The sequence below is a fragment of the Tenrec ecaudatus genome, chromosome 15, assembly GCF_050624435.1.
Source record: "Tenrec ecaudatus isolate mTenEca1 chromosome 15, mTenEca1.hap1, whole genome shotgun sequence".
NCBI classification, from domain to species: Eukaryota; Metazoa; Chordata; class Mammalia; order Afrosoricida; family Tenrecidae; genus Tenrec; species Tenrec ecaudatus.
In genome coordinates this window covers 69,955,533-69,970,007 of record NC_134544.1, presented here as the reverse complement: position 1 = coordinate 69,970,007, position 14,475 = coordinate 69,955,533, and positions in this window count along the sequence as shown.

The following is a 14,475-nucleotide window of genomic DNA, read 5'->3' as shown; positions in this document are numbered from 1 at the left end:
ACATTAGCATGCCATTATATCCATCTATTTAAAAATATTTTTTCTTATCATCTAAGAATAGAAACTTGCAAAAAAATTACAATAAAAAAAGCTAGAGGAATGAACTGGGAGGGAAAGGACTTTTATAGATTTATAAATACAGTTATAAATTTATAGAGTTATGTATATGTAAATATATTTTTATATAATGATAGGGACATAGACATATGTACATATACTTATATATACATATACTTATATGTTAAGTATTGAGGTAGCAGACAAACATTGGGCCTCTACTCAATCACCTCCCTCAACGAAAGAACACTTTGTTCTAATAATATGGCATTCAGTGATGCTCACCTTCTGGACACAATCGGTGAAGACAAAATGAGTGCATAAGCAAATGAATGAAGCAGTGGGTGCCCAGCTATTAAAGATATAATATCTGGGATCTTAGAGGTTTGCAGATAAACTAGCAGCTATCTAGCTAGGAAGCAAAAAAGTCCACATGAAAGAAATACACCAGCCTGTGTGATCATGAAGTGTTGACAGGATCAGGTATCAGGCATTTTAAAACCTAAAACAAACAAGCATATCGATGCAAGTGAGGGGGGTCAGAGTGTAGACCCAAAGCCTATCTGTAGACACTTAGACATCTCACAGAAAGGCCACAAGGGAGGGACGGACCAGGCAGCGTGCAGTGCAGCACCTATGAAACATACACCATTCCTTTAGTTCTTTAATTCTTCCTTCCACCCACTATGTTTAGTTTTGTGGTTTTTCCCCATCAATCTTCCGCTAGCTTTTGTTCATGGGATGAGGCATGGATCTTGTTTTACTCTTCTACAGATGGAGATCCAATTTGCAATCACCATTGGTTGAAGCATAAGATTCTTTCCCATTCAATATCTTTTAAGTCCTGTGTTGAAGGGTTTTCTATACTTTTCCAAAGTGCCAAGCAGTTTTAACTACTGTGGCTGTTTAATGTTTTTTGAGGTTGGTAGTGGAAAGTCTCTTACTTCATTCTTCTTGTTTTTGCAGTTCATTGCTTATCGTGTATATCTTCCCTGTTCGTATGAAGTTGATATTAACTTTTAACATTTCTATATAGCATAAAGTTGCTACTTCGCAATTATTTTGGTGTGATTAAAATTGTTTTCAGTGACATTTATATTTATATGATATTGACTTTTCTTATCCATGAGGGCTATTATTCCACTTGTGTAGGTCTCTTTGGGTTTCTTGTTGTTCTTAGGTACCATTGAATAAGTTTCTGACTTAAAGCAACCCCATGCACAACACAAGGAAACACTGTCGGGAAAGAAGGATCAGACTTCAACCCAATGCTCCAAGATGTGAATGCAACATGCTGGCGAGGAGTAGGGAACCAGTGGAGAGGTCTGGGGGTGCCGGCTCCAATCTCATATACTAAGTGGACACCTGCCCCTCACCCCAGAAGAATTTATTTCAAAAGATGGCATTGAATCTGCAGCTTTGGGAGAGGGAAATATCTGATCAGAGCACACAAGTGCTGAAGAAGGGGGAGGAGGAGAGAGTGGAGCATATCCTGGCCCACAAGGCCTTGAGGATGATGATCCCAATTAGAGCAGCGAGTCCAGAGAGGCTCAAATAGCCAACCCCACCATTAGACATGACGACCCTCACTGACCCATAGCACTACAGGGGACAACCCCAGAGGCACAGTGTGGGAATTGTACCTGATCTATTCCTGCCACACCGAGGCAAAACACTAAGGTGGTGCAACAGAACAGCAAGGGAATGGAGCAGCGAGGTCCCCAGGTAAAGCTGAAGGTGGACTTTGGGGTCAGAGCATGGTGCCCCAACAGACTGTACTGGAAAACACTCCGAAAGGTCAACAAATGATTCTTGAACTAACTACAAGCTTTTCTTTCTTGTCATGTTTTGTTTTTGTCATTGGTTTGTTGTTGTTGTTTTGTTGTACATTGTTGCTTGGTTTTGTTCTGTCTTGTTTTTGTGCATGTTATTATCTCCACAGGTCTGTCTAAATAAGATAGGCTGTATGAACAATTTGGAGGAGAAAACAATGGGACTGACAGTTCCAGGGGGGACATGGGAGAGGGGAAAGTGGCGGGGGGTTAAGGAAGTGGTGTTAACAAACCCAGGCACAAGGAAAAAAGTGATACAAATTGGTGGTGAAGAGGGTTTGGGAGTCCTGGTAGGGCATGATCAAGGGTAATGTAACAAAGAGGAATTGCTGAAACCCTTGTGGGGACTGAGCATGATGGTGACACAGGAGGAAAGTCAAGGGAAATAGAGGAAAGAGCTTGGAAGCAAAGGGCATTTATAGAGGTCTAGATAAAGACATGTATATATGCAAATATATTTATATATGAGGATGGGGAAATAGATCTATGTGCATATATTTATAGGTTTAGTATTAGGTAGCAGAAGGACATTGGGCCTCTACTTAAGCACTCCCTCAATGCAAGAATACTTTCTTCTATTAAATTTGCATTCTATGATGCTCACCTTCCCAACACAAGCGATGAAGCCTAAGCGGGTGAATAAGCAAATGTGGTGAAGAAAGCTGATGGTGCCTGACTATCAAAAGAGATAGCATCTGGCGTTTTAAAAGCTTGAAGGTAAACAAGCGGCCACCTAGCTCAGAAGCAACAAAGCTCACATAGAAGAAGTACACCAGCTTGTGTGATCACGAGGTGCCGAAGGGATCAGTTATCAGGCATCAAAAAACAAAAAATTTTATCATTGTGTGTTCAACTGCATGATACGATCACTGAAGACAAATGGGTGCATAAGCAAATGTGGCGAAGAAAGTCGATGGTGCCCGACTATCAAAAGATATAGCGTCTGGAGTCTTAAAGACTTGAAGATAAAGAAGCGGCCATCTAGCTCAGGAGCAACAAAACCCACATAGAAGAAGCACTTTAGCATGTGCCATCATGAGGTGTTGAGGGAATTTGGTATCAGGCATCATCAGAACAAAAACTCTTACCAGAGTGAATGAGGTGGGGAGTGTGCAGTGGAGACCCAAAGTCCATTTGTAGGCCACTAGAGACAGGGTGCAGCACAACAACGATGAAAAATACAACTTTCCTCTAGTTCCTAAATGCTTACTCCCCGCCCCCCCAAGCACTATCATGATCCCAATTCTGCCTTGCAAGTCTAGCTAGACCAGAGGATGTACACTGGTACAGATAGGAACCAGAATAACAGGGAATCCAGGGTGGATGATCCCTTCAGGACCAGTGATGTGAGTTGCGATACCGGGAGGGTGGGTTGGAAAAGGGAAACCGATTACAAGGATCTACATGTGACCTCCTCCCTCAGGGACCGACAACAGAAAAGTGGGTGAAGGGAGACGTTGGACAGGGAAAGATATGAAAAATAATAATAATTTATAACTTATCAAGGGTTCATGAGGGAGGGGGAGCAGGGAGGAAGGGGTAAAAATGAGGACCTGATGCCAGGGGCTTAAGTGGAGAGCAAATGTTTTGAGAATGATGAGGACAATGAATGCACAAATGTGCTTTGCACAATTGATGTATGTATGGATTGTGTTGAGTTGTATGAGTCCCTAATAAAATGATTTAAAAGCAACAACAACAAAGAAACACTGTGTAGTCCTGCACTACCCTCATAATTGTTCTATGGTTTGAGCCCATTGTTGCAGCTACTGTGTCAATCCATTGCATTGAGAGTATTCCACTTTTTCGCTGACCCTCTTATTTACCAAGCATAATGTTCTACTCCAGCAACTGTTCTCTGCTGACATAGTCTTGTCATCCTTCACTGTAATAACATTCTGGCGCATTGTTTCATAATTTTCTTTGTAGACATATCTTATTTTACTGGATCTGTTTTTTGGTGTGTGTGTGTGTGTGTGTGTGTGTGTGTGTGTGTTTTAATCACTTTTTTGGAATCTCATACAACTCTTATCACACTCCATACATCCATCGTGTCAAGGCCATTTGTACACTTGTTGCCATAATCATTCTCAAAACATTTGCTTTCTACTTTAGCCCTTGATATCAGCTCATTTTCACCACCCTTTCTACTTCCCTCCCTCATGAACCCTTGATAATTTATAAATTATTGTTTTGTCATATCTTACACTGTCCAACATCTGCCTTCACCCACTTTTCTCTTATCCATCCCCCAAAGAGAAGGTTATATGAAGATCCTTGTAATCAGTACCCCCTTTCTACCCCACCTTCCATCCACCCTCCCGGTATCCCCACTCTCAGCACTGGTCCTAAAGAGACAATCTGTCTTGGATTCCCTGTGTTACAGTTCCTATCTGTACCAGTGTACATCCTCTGGTCTAGCCAGATTTGTAAGGTAGAATTGGGATCATGATAGTGGGGGTGGGCGGGGAAGCATTTAAGAACTAGAGGAGAGTTTTATGTTTCATTGTTGTTGCACTGCACCCTGACTGGCTTTTATCCTCCTTGCATCCCTTCTGCAAGGGGATGTCCAAGTCCCCAAAGAAGGGTTTTGGGTCCCCAATCTGTACTCCCCCTCATTCACAATGATATATTTTGTGCCTTGATGCCTTATACCTGATCCCTTTGGCACCTATTGATCACACAGGCTGGTGTGTTTCTTTCATGTGGGCTTTGTTGCTCACTTTGAGCTAGATGGTCGCTTGATTACTTTCAAGCCTTTAAGGCCCCACATGGTATGTCCTTTGATAGTCAGGCACCATCAGCTTTCTCCCCACTGGGTTTTTTAAAAAAAATATTTTATTAGGGGCTCATACAACTCTTATCACAATCCATACATATACATACATCAATTGTATAAAGCACATCTGTACATTCTTTGCCCCAATCATTTTCTTTCTTTTTTTGGGGTACAATTTATTAGGGGCTCATACAACTCTTACCACAATCCATACATATACATACATCAATTGTATAAAGCACATCTGTACAGTCTTTGCCCTAATCATTTTCAAAGCATTTGCTCTCCACTTAAGCCCTTTACATCAGGTCCTCTTTTTTCCCCCTCCCTTTCTTCTCCCCCCTCCCTCATGAGCCCTTGATAATTTATAGATTGTTATTTTGTCATATCTTGCCCTATCTGGAGTCTCCCTTCCCCCCCTTCTCTGCCGTCCATCTCCAAGGGAGGAGGTCACATGTGGATCCTTGTAATCATTTCTACCCTCTACTCTCCCAGCATCACCCTTCACACCCCTGGTCCTGAAGGTATCATCCACCTTGGATTCCCTGTGCCTCCAGCTTCCATATGCACCAGTGTACAACCTCTTCCCTATCCAGTCCTGCTAGGTTAAAATTCAATGTTAAGAAAATGAAACTCTCCACTATGGGACCAATGGAAAAAATCAGGATGAATGGAGATAATATTGAAATTATCTTGCTTGGATCTGCAATCAATATTCATGAAAGCTTGAGTCAATCAAGTGGTGCATTTCATTGAGCAAACCTGCTGCACAGACCTCTTTAAAGGTGGAGAGCAAGGATGTCTCTTTGAGGATTCAGATGTACCTGGCCAAACTCTGAGGTTTTCAATTGTCTCATGTGCATGTGAAACGAGGACAATGAATGAAAAAGATCAGAGATCAAATGATGTACTTGAATTATTGTACTGGGGAATAATGTGATGGTAGGATGGACCACCAGAAGAACAAATAATTATACATTGGGTGATGTATACTTCTGATGCTTAATAGAAAGAAGTGAGGCGGTGATTTCTTCATCCCAAGTGCTTTGGATATTTGTTAGGAAAATGAGAATTGGATAAGAACATAATGCTTTATAAAGCATAAGGTCATTTTAAAAAGCTGACCTTTAATATGATAGATTGGCACAGTAACTGCTCCAAAGGCCTCATGCATCACAACTGTGAGGATGAAGCAAGACCTATGCTTCATTCTGTTTTCTCTAGTGTTGCTGTGGGTCCAAACTGATTTGATAGGACTTAAAATAGCAAACTACGAGGCCAATGACAGACATTGCACTCAATGGAGAGGAAGTGCACGCATTCACCTTTCAAATTGGAATCAAATAAGGATATCATTAAATACCAATCTTATTTCATATTGTGCTGAAACACTGTGGTGGTTGCATAATCTGCTGTCCACTTGAGTATGTTAAAAGTGAAGGGGTAGAATTTAGCCTGTCAATCAGGTCGCAGCTTGATAACCTCATTTGGTAACAGTATGGAAATAAATAGCTTGCTGGAGGTGGGATACACACGTACTCCCTTCTGGATACAAAAAACTTCCCGAGCTTTGTCTCCCCCAAAGATGTGCTACATACTGAGGCTATTTTCCAGCACATGGTGGGAGGTCAGATGCTTCTAGAGATATACTCCCTGAAGGTCTCTGATACACTGTGGGTGGGATTCGCACCCTAATGATAATGGTTTCCACGGAGAGCCAGAGAACAGGTCAAATCTGCTAGGTGACATCCAAAGTTAGGCTGCCATCCTGAATCTACAATCAGCCCATCCTGTCATATGTATACCCTTAATCTCTCCTTTTCCTTTAGGTATGTACCCCTAGGCCACCCCCTCCCAATACTGTATTACCTATAGCACAACCCTGTCCTGTAATGCATGTCTTTACCTGTAATTAGGGGCCTTGCATGCCCCCCCTCAAAAAAAAGATATATAAACCTGGGTTAGCAATAAAAAGCTCTCTCCCCTCACTCTCCCTGTCTCGCCACTCCAATATTTCCTTTCCCCTTTTCCTCCTCCCCCTCCCTCTATTTCCTGCCCTCCTGTCTCCCATCTCCACTTGGGCCACCAATTGGGGCTGAGGTGAGCATACTACCATGAAATGCGTCTGACTCCATTATTTCAATCTCTCCTTATTCTCTATGACTTTATGATAATCTTTATATACCTCACCTGTACAATTGTACCTATAAAACCCATGATTAGTTGGCGGGGGCTGACCTTTCACCCACACTTCCTATGAGGCATTCCTGCTTATAAGACACATGAAGATATACTAGAGTGCTGCAGCTGGAAGAGCCAGCATTCAGATGCTTCCATTGCCACTGGATCGACAAGTCTTTCCATCTACTGGCCTATGATCTTCCTGTAATCAGGGTCATTTCATGTGCTGCATGAGTCTGAAGAGGAATTTATAGATTGGCATTGGACATATGGGTTAATATAGGACTTATGGATTTGATCTGTACTTGGCTGGGATGTTTTCTCAATATACAATTGCTCTTTTATATAAAGGTTTTTCTTAAACAGATTTGAGTGTCTATGATTTTTTTTCTATAGCCAACCCTGACTAACACAAACTGTTAACAATAGCTATCAATCAACAAATGTAAACCAACTGCATCCAAAATGGCAACAAAGAAGTTAAACTCTGTAATTGCTGATGATAACTCTAATCACAGAAAATCCAAAAGCCCTAGAATAAAATTATTGAAAGTTCTAAAAAGGAAATCAGAAAATAATGCCACTTACAATAGCCCCCTAAAAGATAAGAAAAAAATAGAATAAACCTAAGCAGAAAAACAAGTCTTGTAGAAAGAAGCCTTTAAGAAAAACACTACTCCAAGGTACCAAAAGAAAAGCAAATAATTAGAATACTGGACCAGGTTCATGAAGAGGAAGACTCAACTTTGTGAAAATAACACACTCTAAGCAATCTATAATTATAATGCAGTTATCATTGTAAGTAACTTCTGAACAAGGTCCCAGCATCTCTCTTCAAGGACAAGGAAATTACTGAACAAAGTTTAAAAGAAATTACTTATCGACTTTAAAAAATGAAATAGAACCGTCTTTAAAAAGGCCAAAACTACACCACCACCCCATACCTAGGAGATCCAATGGTGTGAATTACACAATAGACTATTAATTGCAAGTTCTGAAGTTCAAGAACACCATCTAATCCTCAGGAGAAAGATGTAGCTTTCTGTTCATGGAATGTTTTACAGTCTCAGAAATCCAAAGGAGCAATGATGTTTTATCCTGTACAGTTTCTATGAGTCTGAATTGATTCAACAGCAGTAAGTTGGGTGTTGGGATGGGGATGGGGCCATCCCTATAACTGCACCAGAGATTGACCTAAAGGAAAAAGGACAGTTGCAGTTCAAGTGGAGTATCACTAGACTTGTTTCTGAATCCCTAAGACACTCTTCTCTGGAAATGTCCACCAGAAAGAAAACCAACACTCACTTGTGTTTCAGGTTTTCTGGATGTGAATTATCTTGTTTCTAGAGAAGATATTAGAACAGATTGATCCGTATATAAAGCCACGGTCACACAACAGAATGTTTCACTAATCCAGGCAGATGAACTACCTCAAGAAATGATTTCAAAGATGTCTTCCCCATGCAAATGAATGAATTGCGATTGAGGACACAACCTCATGTGTCAGTTGCAATTTTGTAGCATTCTTTATTTAGAGTGTTGTGCAGCCTGCTGAGGAATGGAATGGAATGGAGATGCCCAAAGGAGGACCTGATGTCATTGCTGCACACGTGTGAAGGAGATGTCTGTTCCTTACCACCCGGACACCTCAAATCCTCTTCTGGGAGCAGTGCCTATAGCTGGATCTCAGTTCTCAGAAAGCAGAGATCAAACAAGCAGCTGAATTGACCTTCGTAAGGACACATTGTTCTAGGGAAGAATTCAGGACCTCCAAGCGTTTTTCTTTTCAGGCAAGCATTCTGAAAGACCTTTAAACAGCGGGGTTCTTACAAGACTTTAAAACAAAGCTGTTAATTAACAAGGTGACTCTTCAGCTTGTCTAAAGTATTGGAAATCTCCACTGCACCAGAGAAAATTCCTAAACTCATTCAAGATAAGTCAACCTTCTTGTGACATATTGCCTGTTGCCGTTGTTGCTAATTTCCACGTCTGTCAGCAAGTATCTCCTGTCTGGCTTATTCTTCACTAATTTGGTGGCAGAGTTCATAGAACGAAGGGACTTGAGAGATGCTTTGGATCTATCTTAACAGAGGCACTGCTAAAATGATTGATGGGAAGATGTAGCCAGTTTGAAGAAAGGATCCCAAGGATATTATTACTGGTTTTCAGCAACATGTTTAGAGAATTCGTAAAATGGATCAGACATCAACCCAATGAACACAATGATTGGTGTATTAAAGTTTATATGGACAAGGTGTGACTTTCTGAAATGGGCCAAAGGAGCTCCTTTGAGATTCCTCCTGCCAGGAATGTAGAAAATGGGTACAATTTGAGGAGCATTCTGTTCCAGGCATTAGTGTCTTTGGTTTTTGGTAACAATGAGAATGTAAGTGGATCTTCTTGACACTGTGCTCTGCTGTTCTGACAAGGATGCAGAAAGGTTAAGGGGAAGGTTGGGCTGATAAACGAGAAACCTGTGTCATGTCACCTGTCTTAACTGCTGGGTTTTCACATCCTGCCACCTTCCCCTTGTAAGGTTGATCAAAACCCTTTTGAAGATGAAGGGATTGTATCAAGATTTCCTGATGCTGAAAATATTAAGTCAGTCTTACACCATGGTTTGATGTACGGATGGTTGGCTCTGAATTAAACCATCCACCTTTGGTTTGTACAACAGTATTAGTACATAGGGGTAGACTCATAAATGTTCAAATGTTCTGTGTTAGAGTTGTGTTTAGGTTCTAAAGCTTTTTTTAAAAGCAAAAAACCCAGTGCTCAACTTTCACCCCTGAGCACGCTCAGTGAGACTGGCCATGCGAGCATTTATAGTGCCATGCTCTTTAAGCCTATATTTTCTTGTATAAATGTTTACCTATTTGTCTTCACCAGTGTACAATTCATTTTTTATTTTGGTGAGGGTGTCGTAGGATACCTGCCATTTAAGAAAATGAAATGTTAAAATCAGTGCACAAGAAATAGGCTGGTTTGAGCCCAGCACCACACTGAAGTGGCCTCCTGCTTTTGGAGTGAAGAAGCCTTACTCCGTCCACTTTTCCTCTTGCTCCCACACAAAAAGACAGCAATGGAAAAGCTCTTTCCCCCTTTGCTTGCCCAAGGGGATTTGAGAGCTGGCCAAGGAAAATACTTGTAAGGAATGGTGCTTTCTGTGTCAGTCCTGAACAGTGCCTGGTCTGGAAGTGTACAGTGATGGACACCTCAGAAACACGTATGGCAGGTTGCTCTCAGGAAAAACAGAAGCCTGGATTATCCATGTGGCAGCTCTGCTAGGGAGATGACAGCTCTGAACTGCCTTCCACCTGCTTGACCAGATCAGTCATGAGGGTGTCCAGATACATATATGATTTGTAGATGGAAGGAAGTGAGTTTTCTGCTTAGTGTTACCTTTGTCCTTGAGCTGCATAACTGAACAGTAGGTAATCAGATTTCACAGAACCAATCTGACTGCTGGCTTGGTTCATAGTTTATATCATCCTTTGCTGTGAGTGCCTTTTGGTCTGAAAATTGGGTTGTTTCATAATACCCACAGCTAGGACATACTCTATAAATTGTCCTCACTTTACATTAAAAGGATTGTGTTTGATCACTAGGGTTTGTCGATACTGGATTGTTTCCACTGTGAGTTTCATAAAATGTTGTCTCTGCATAATAAAGCCACTCGTGTTAGAGAACCTTTCAACAAGAAAGTTTTGTAGGTGAAGTACTGCATATTGTTATAATATCTATACAAAAGAAGCCCTGGGTGTCAATTTAAGATTTGCACAATATCTGTTTTCCATATGTTAACACCCACAAATACACTAAATTGTTATTTTCTGCTGGGTTTCTGGAACCTTGGAAGTTATGTGTTTGTTTTGTTTTGTTACATCTGTTTCTCCGAAGCAGATTTGTATGGCATTCAGTACAAAGACTTCAGAATAAGTCTCTGTGTTACACTCTGTTGCCTCTTGGCTATATAGCTTACGAGTGCAAATCGTTGAACTCCAACAAAATATTGTAGAGAACAAACCATAATGGGCTAAAATAAAATTTTAAAAAAGAGTTACAGCCAGAGAAAAGCACAAAGACATCTCCACCATGTCCTATAGGGTCGAACTGATGTCATTGAGTCTGTTTGGCTAGTTCTCTTGGTTCATATTTTACATTAAGTGTTATTTTTGATATTACCATCTTCATGCTATTTTTCTTTACCAGATTGTTTCTTTACTTGCATTTCTGGAAACCTTCACTTATGTTGAATGTTTCTGAATTATTTTCTTTAGATTTACTTTTTAAAAAACCCCTGGAGGCACTTCTTGTTAGTGGAATTGGAGATTTCACATGATTGCAACTGAAATTAAGTATCAACTAATACAGATACCCTTCCAACTGAGTAACCTTCCAGAGCAGCATACTGAGGCAGGGGCAGTCTGGGAAAAACTACTCCAAGTCCTGTCTCTTTGGGGGAAAACAATAGCTGTCCACCATAGTAGAATTCCCTTAGTGAATCAACATGCCTGGAGGAAGTACATTTGCTCTCACGGAGAAATCAATACACTGGAATAAATTTTCAGAGAGATAAAGAAACAAAAGCACAGAATTCCAAGATACACAGAACGGCCATGAGAACAGGGTTTTATGACTTTATTTTGCAGCCTGAAGTCCCCTGATTATCAAAGCCAGAACACAAGTCTTAAAATCATGATTTTCTGGCCCCTCATGGAAGAATTTAAGGATTTCAACAAATATATTGTTTATATGGAATACCAAGGTGCCCACCATGCAGGCCTGGCAAAGATAATCACACTGAAGGGTGGACAGCCAGACAGAACTGACAATGTGGATGCCACCTCATAGCCAGTCCTGTTCAGAAGGTAGCTATGGGGCAGGCAGGTGTCTTTTTGCAAGACCATAAAACGAAGAAATCAATGACCGTAAAGGAGCATCGCCACTTGGCCAACACTGACAGACATCGCACTCCCACACACTGGGATGTTGAGGATTTGGAGCGAACATATTGGAAGAGCTGCCTGTACCATTCTCCCATTTATGGGGCTAAGGTATGCGGCTCCTTGTTTGGTGAAAAGACAGGGCATTGGAACCTCACACACCTGGGGACGATCCAGGGTCTCCTGGAGCAGGAGTGTGGAGTTGTTGTCAAAGGCGTCAATCCCTACTCCCTGTACTTTGGCCTGTGGAAGACCACCTCCGCTTGGCACACGTAGGACAAGGACCTGTACAGCATCACCCACCTGCACTTCAAGGAGCACAACACTTGGTATGCGGTGCCCCCTGAGCAAGGAGCCCGCCTGGAAAAGCTCCCTGGCAGTTCTAGTGTCTGCGAGAGAACTTCCTGCGGCACAAGGTGGCCCTCATCTCACCCAGCCTCCTCAGGGAAAATGCATTCCCTTTGGTCGGATCACCCAGGAAGCAGGCGTGTTCATGGTCACATTCCCCTAGGGCTCCCACGCTGGCTTCCATAGCGGTTTCAACTGTACGGAATCCATCCATTTCGCCGTCCTGCGCTGGGTTAATTACGGTAAAGCTGCTTCTCAGTGCAGCTGCGGGGAAGCTGGGGTCACGTTTCCCATGGACGCCTTCGTGCGCATTCTGCAACCTGGGCGCAATGAGCTGTGGAAACAGGGCAGGGACCGCACCTCCGTGGACCACGTGGAGCTCACAGCACTGACCAGCCCGGAGTGGACGGCCTGGAAGGAAGCCCAAGCTCTTCAGGGGCATCTGCAGTCCTTTAATCCACGCAGGGCCAGGACTTGCTCTCTGACTCTGGCTGCAACACAGTGGGCTTGGGGGCTGTGCACTGGTGTGTCCTGGTCTCACACATCCCTCCTGGGCAGGCAGCTCTGCTGTGCAGTCTGAGGTCCCTACCTTCAATGTCAGTAGTCCTGCGGGATCCAGTGTCTCCCCACTTCCCACCTCAGTTCCATCTGTCCAGTGTCTCCAGCCTCCACAAATGGGAGTCGCACTAGGAGCCCTTGGGACTGAATCCCACCAGCAGTCCAGGGAGTCCAGGGACATGAGGCACACAGCACGATCACTTGTGCACCTTCCCTCTGAGCCCCTGCCTGCTGATGGATCGTCAACAGATGACCCTGTCCCTCAGAGTTTTGAGATGCAGCATCCTGTCAAAGCTTCTGGGTGCTGCTGTGACCCCATCTTCCGACCTTGGAACCCCCGCTTGATCCTGATTCCCTGAGCATGCTCGCCCCTGCCTGCTGTCACTGGACATCTCAGGGAATCTCGTGGACATGGTCATGGTTATGCAGAGTCCTACCAGTGAGTGTTTGCCTTCGAAAACATTCTCAAGCCAAGTTGCTGTGCACTGCATGTCCCTTGTAACCTACTCAGTTTTTGCTATGTACCACTCAGACACCTGCAAATTCCTGCCTTCAATGATGTCAACAATCAACTTGACCGATCACTGGGCACAGAATAATGGAGCTGCTTCTCCTAAATCCTGAAAGAGGGCCAATACCAAGGTTCTTCTTTCTCTTTGAGCTCAGCTCAATTGAAGTTCTTGTCAAATGTGAGTGTGACTCTCATGCTCTCAGCCCCAGGAACAACAGTCTCACCAGCCAATATTCAACTTGGAAAGTGGTGACCTATCGTGACCCATTTACTTCACCCTCAGAAGTGCAAATTCTAGGTGTCCCAATATTTTCTCTTACTATGGACCTCCCCATCTCAATGACTACTATGTTGTTTGAAATCTCAGAGCACTTGGAAACACTTATGTGTCTTTTCTGAACAAGAATTGGGTGCTGTCCTTGAAAAAGAAATCCCTTGTCTGGATATCTTGAGCCCACTGTTTTCCAGTGTGTCTTGATACCTGGCAGCATCAAGTATCAAGATCAACTGTTTCAAAGGTGACTCTGTGATATTTAAGGAGGCAAACTGCCAGGCTTTTCTCTGATAATGCAGGATGTTGATTCAAATGGTCACACTTTAGCCCCCACAAAAAATTTGGACCAACATTGGATGATGTTGAGAATCTAAATGAGACTCTTAACTCATTTGCACTCTGAAAAATTGATCCAGTCTTCTACCAGTGAACATAGCTACTTCTTCTAATGAACCCCACACCTTTAACACACTCCATTAATTAAACCAAACAACTGCTCATGTAGAAACTGCACCTTTGTCCCTTGGAGTCTGTTATTATTTGAGGTTCAAGGATATCTAATTTGTGTTCATTAAATTTGTTGTTTTCAGTGTGTATCAAAAAAGGAAATAAATGGTGAAGGGAGACATCAGATAATGCAAGATAGGACAAAATAATCATTTATAAATTATCAAGGTTCATGAGGGAAGGTGTGCAGGGAGGAAGGGAGAAAATGAGGAGCTGATGCCAAGGGCTTAAGTGGAAACCAAATGTTTTGAGAATGATGATGGCAACCAATGTACAAATGTGCTTTTTTATTGTTTATCTTTTATTTCATAATCATAAACGTAACTCTGCTTCCCAGCTGGACTCGGGGAATAAGGAAAGAGAAAACTCGAAGAACTGGAGTGAGAGCACAAGATTAATCGATACTGCCAGCACATGGGGAATAGAAGGGTGATTTCCCAAGCTACACAAGGAATGGTCTGGTGCTTAAGATAAAACAGAAA